Raw genomic sequence first — 6085 nt, forward strand, 5'->3', positions numbered from 1 at the left:
CCGGTTGTTATCTCAGAATAAACCCCGACAGGGTGATCAGGACCCCCACACGAAGCGGAGGGGTCTTGTATCAGACTGAGGGGGTTTATTCTGAGATAACAACAGGCTGGATGTACATTATCCCACTTATTACACGGCTACTTGCCACATAAGTAAATAATTAGACGCGGAATATTGATTTGAGTTGAAATATTTGAACGCAAAGCTTCCATGAAGACAGCAGTTGCGAGCAAGTGGCAAATTCAAACGGACATTTAAGGGCAACGGTGCAGTCAAACCACTTATTACACAACATTTCACCACAAAAATAATTAAGGCAATAAAATAATTAAGACGAAAATGTTTTAAAACCTTACCAGTTTGTTCGTTCTCTTATAATCCATTACAGCGTACAAAACAATCGTAGCAAAATGGCAGCAGCTGCGTTTGTATGAAACGAGAGTATATAACTCAAATTAAATAACTGTAATTGCAGATTTAGGTTAAATAAAGATGTCAGTCTTGATTTTTCTTCTTTTTAGGAAACAAATCAAAGAAAAAATAAACAAATTATACTGTTCCTAATATTCTGTATGTTGCTCAAAAACAAAATATATTGTGTTCAGCAGAAAACATATTAAACATATTAAAAATAACACATTTTAGAGCTGTAACGACAATACCGTGATACCGTGATATTTTTGCTTAAGGTTATCATACCGTCAAAATCTCATACCGGCCCATGCCTAGTGTGGACTCAGAGGAAGACCGTGAGGGTTTAGGGTGCCATTTGGGAGAGTATCTATCTATCTATCTATCTATCTATATATCTTATCTTTCTATCTTATCTGTCTATCTTATCTATCTATCTATCTATCTACATTTACACCACATAGCCTATTCTCAGATGAATTTGACAGAAGAAAAAATATTGGAGCATGTAAAACAGATGAATTGTATTGAAATTTTTGTTTTGAGAGGTGATGGTGAATGAGATTGACAGTAAGCAAAAACATGCTTAGCTAAATGAACTCTAACCTGCCGATTTTAAGAAAAGTTAATTCCTTGTGCAGTTTGTGCATTTGTACATAAGTTTTGTACATAAGAATTCCACTATTGTAAGACTTCATCTGTCTAAAAAAGGCAAAAGCAAGATAAATGTTATGTGCGGTCATGGTTTATTTTGAATCAAATCATTACATCTTATTTATGTAACACTGAAAAGGAAGAAATAGCCTATTTGGATTAAACACCATAACTAATCGCATTTGATTATTTGATATTGAGGAAAGGAACCTCATTGGATCAGGCAAATAATGCCACTAATGAAAACCTGTCCATGCATGCAGTGATACCACAGTATTTCATCATTTCCTCCAGTCAGCTAAAGGTTGATGGATCTTATCTTATCTTACAACAAAAAACCCTAGCCTAACCCTAACCATATACATTTACACTGATTAAACATTAACAGTATTATAAGCATTTTATCTCAAGACCCAATATATGAAGTACACAGTGGCAAGCTAAATTAATACACACATTGTTTTCACAAAACTAATGTCTAATGTGTAGGCAGTTAAGCTTACATGACCTATGAATAAATATTCCCAAACTCAGTCGTCAATATAAGACATTCCAATCTCTGACTGGAAGGAGTCCAGCGGTGTGGGAAAGGTCACACCTGAAGGGGGAAGGAGGTATTTATACAAAGTATACAATGATTATTATAGGGGTCCTATTATGCTTTTTCACTTTTTCAACTTTAGTTAGTCTGTAATGTTGCTGTTTGAGCATAAAAAAAGATCTGCAAAGTTACAAAGCTCAAAGTCCACTTCAAAAGGAGATATTTTATTTAACAGAAATCACTTTTCAAAAACTACAACGAACGACTCGTTTGGACTACAACGCACATTTTCCGGGATTTGTGATATCACAAAGATCGACGAATGGGACGAGACCTGGTTACCTGGTTGAGCTGCACTACAGAAGGCAACGAGTGTTATCACTATGTCAGAGACACGCTAGCTATCCCAAGGCAGACGAACTTAGAGTGGTTACAATCATCCGGGTTTAAATCGCGCTCAAATTGATTTGATATTGATGCAATTTTTACACTGAAGCTCGCAGGCGGCTATGGTAAGTTTCCTGACCAGGCGCCGAGTGCTGCCAATCACAACACACACTGGCCCAGCTAACCAATCACAACACATTTCGTATTTCAGAAGGCGGGCCTTCATTTGATACAGGAACTATTCGAGCCGTTCATGCCACAAATGAATGTAGGTTTCTTAACATAGAAGTATGCTTTGACTAAACCTATAGTCATGGAGAAGATCAGCCTATAGAAAGTGAGAAGACATTACATAATATTTATCACTCACTTCCATAATCTCTTGGTCTTTTCCGACCGATTCGATCAGTTGTGGACCACAAATAATTTTTTATTTCAGTATCACAGTCTTCCCTCGTTAGACTTTGTTTTGATGCAGCATCTGAAAGAGGGATCCCAATTCCAGAATTCACTGGAAATTTGTTGGATGGCAGTGTATCATACTCAAAGCTGCTCTTGTACAATCTAAAGAAGGTATATGAAATTTGTAAACATCACAAAGTTCACCAAGTGACTGAATACATACTAAACATGCAGTGGTGTGTTTACCTCTGATCACATCTGTTAAAATAAGCTTAGCGAAGGGCTTTTTTATCTCATCTCCCCTGCCAGTTAAACTATAGCCAGATCATCTGACAGGACTTCCTGCATAATATTCTTAATCACATCCTTTTGCCCAAAACCTCTAATCCTTGACAGGTATTTTACCTGTAAAAACAAAAACTATTTTATAACTGTTAAGTGTTATTTATTGTCATTATATTTCTTGGAATACTTTGAAAGACTAAAATATTTTGTATATAGACCACAAAACTTTGTATGTAGTAGAAGAGTAATAATGAAGTGGCATTAATACTATAACAGTTTTTATTGTCCATTTATTTTATTTTATTTATTTATTTAGTAAGTAGCCGTGGAATAAGGATAATCAGTCATTGCAGAATAAACCCCTTACAGGTTCTGTGAGAGTTTATTCTTCTGGTGGTTGAGTGTACATGTACATGATCCCTTTCTTTAAATACTGTGTTGACTCACATATTTTTGGCATGTTGTTGCACCTTTGAGCTCTCTTTCAGTCCTGACCACATCTTCAAGGGTTCTGAAAGGCAGATTTAGGTTTGTTTCATCGTCTTTAGAAGGAATGCTGTTACTGCTGGGGGCTTCAGAAACTGTATTGACTTTAAGTAGTTTCTTTAACGTAGCAGAGTTTTTCTGAACTGTGCTCTTGATGTCTCTCAGCATTTGGAGGAGCTCATTCTTGTCTGTTGTGTAAAATGAGTTGTGCTGTAATTACAAAAAAAGAAAAAAACTGATTATGACAAAAGAAGTAACTCACCATCAGTTGACAATCTGGATGTAGATGCAGTTGCTGCAGGAGGATGTTGATGTTTTAACATTTCTTGAGTGCTTTCAAGTCTTTGTCTTTTGAGTATTCTGGAGAATCCAGTGGCTAGTAGAAATGACCTTTATATGAAAATAAACAATACTTTAACAAAACGGCACAAATGAATTCTGACCTTTTGATAGGTAAAATCGCTTGAATATGTATCCGTTACTTACCGTTCTTTCTGTTCTTTAAATTCTTAATGCCCCTCTTTTGCCTTATCGAAAGTGACTGTAATAAGATAAATATTTTTGTATTATTTGAGAACTTAATCGACAGTAATAAATCTCAAATTTAAACATTTATTACCATACCATATTCTCTGTGAAAGCTAATATTTAATTTCTCCCATGGTTTCCCTCCTGTTTCAGCTTTAATTCTGTTCTGAACAGCTTCCGTGCACTTCTCTGTTGATTTGAATGGGGGCCAGTAACATTGTTTCTTGTCTGAGCTCAACCAATGTGATGGTGCCACCATCACCTCATCTGAGTCCAGCAGAGTAACTACTGCCAGGGGCGTGTCTACGTGGTGGCCAGGGGTGGCACCGGCCCCCCACTGAAATTTGGCTGGCCACCCCAGGTGCCCCCCCTACCAGATGTCTTGCGATAAACACGCACACACACAACGTGAACACACACCCGGAGCAGTGGGCAGTCAATGCTGCGGCGCCCGGGGAGCAGTGGGGGGTTCGGTGCCTTACTCAAGGGTTCTCACCTCAGTCGTGGTATTGAAGGTGGAGAGAGCGCTGGTTATTCACTCCCCCCACCTACAATCACCGTCGGACCTGAGACCTGGACCTTCGGGTCACAAGTCGTGGGTTACAAATTCAAAAGGATAAAATTCTGACAAAATACACCAATTCACAGGTATTTAACTGGTTTATTTAACTGGTTGAGCTAGCCTTGTGTTTAGTCAGATGTCTATTCTAATTGCCTCATTGGCACAAATTATGGCTCACACAGAATTTCTACACTCAGTGCAAAATATATATGTATATTATTAAAAACACATCAGCAAATGAGATCTTGATCGTCTTCATGATCCTCACCTTCCACCATCCTCTACTCTACTCTCTGTATTGCCTTTGTCCATTTTAGATCGAATGTTATTCACAAGTGTTTCTGCTTCCCTTTTTTTACAGTCCTCAGCCCTCAGTCCTGCATCTCTGAGAAGGTTTTTCTCAATGATGAAATCATGATACAGAGTCGGGTTTGACCGTTTTTGCTTTTATATCTCATCCTGAATACGAGACAACCTCATCTCAGAGCAGAATGTTTTGGGACTGATCATGACAGCAGCTGAATTTTTTGGTACACGACCCTTTGAATGTGAATCCAAGTAATCATCCAGACGTTTTGCCAGAATAGTTGCAATGAGGAGGTAGTCAACGTTAAAAAAGTGTTGACTGTCATCATGAGGACTTTTCACAGTAGTTAAATGCACAGCTGTGGATTCTGTCATAGAGCATCTTTATGTATGGAATTAGATCTTGAATGTGTCATTATAGATGGAAACTGGGATGCCATCTGGTCTTGGTGTGTCTGACACTTGAAGAGAATTTACAGCTGATATAATGTCAACCTCATTGACTGCATGTAAGCTTTCTTCACCCACTGATGAACCAGTCTCTGTAAAAAGATGCTTTTTTTAGATTCAGCTGTTGGAAGATTACTTGCACCTGGTGATCTTTCTGAAAAGGCATTGCGGGGATGTTGTTGATCTCTAAAGACACAGGCTGAAGGTCAGGCCTCTATGAGTTTCTAATGTCACAACTTCAGACATGCCACATACATTCTTCTGGAACACAGAAGTAATCCAGCCTGGACACAGGAAAATCTTTTATGTAGCCTGTGGTCATTGACTTTGTGGACATTGTATCTTGAAAGATTATCAAGGGTTTTTGTGTCTGTTTCATGGTTATAAACACTCACCAGAGTGTACAGCTGACTTCCCAGTTTACATTTCAACACAACATAAGTTCCACAAGTATCTTTTTCATCACTTATGTGTTCATAATCTGGTCTTTTCCTCACTAGTATGGCTGTACCCTTGCTGGAGGAGGTCTACTTTGTGTAGAAAATATGCCACTCATCTTTATAGTCTTCTATATGTTCGTCTTCTGTTCCGATGTGTGTCTCCTAGGGCTGTGAATCTTTGGGTAGACAGCGATTCGATTCACGATTAATAGGTTTTCAATTCGATTCAAGAACGATTTTTGCAAATTTAGAACGATTCAATTTGATTCGATTCACAATTAAATTTGATTCGATTCAATTATAAGGATTTGATTCTGCATTCTTCAAGTGCATTCACAGAATTATTTAAATGCTTCCCCTAAATTCTTTAAATGCTTAGTCAGGAGGCAAATTACACAGCAGCCTTTATGGTTACAGAACCATAGGTTAGAGAAAAAAAAACACTTTTGTCCATTGTTAGATGCTAGTTTAATGATGCTATGGCATGACATGGCATACGTAAAAATTTATGTAAGCCAAGATATTAAAAAAGAGCTTTAAAAGTATTATGTATAGGCTAACATTTTGTCACACCAGGGGCGTAGCCATCATTTCAGAAGTGACAGAAATGTCAAATACAATAATTGTATGTAT

General features: G+C 37.7%; 1 pseudogene; it reads right to left on the reverse strand.

The window, feature by feature from the left end:
* Nucleotides 1-1595: 1595 nt before the first annotated feature.
* Nucleotides 1596-4534, reverse strand: LOC107731594 (uncharacterized; annotated as a pseudogene).
* Nucleotides 4535-6085: the final 1551 nt, after the last annotated feature.

The sequence above is a fragment of the Sinocyclocheilus rhinocerous genome, unplaced genomic scaffold (genome assembly GCF_001515625.1).
Source record: "Sinocyclocheilus rhinocerous isolate Xijiao unplaced genomic scaffold, SAMN03320098_v1.1 scaffold4627, whole genome shotgun sequence".
NCBI classification, from domain to species: Eukaryota; Metazoa; Chordata; class Actinopteri; order Cypriniformes; family Cyprinidae; genus Sinocyclocheilus; species Sinocyclocheilus rhinocerous.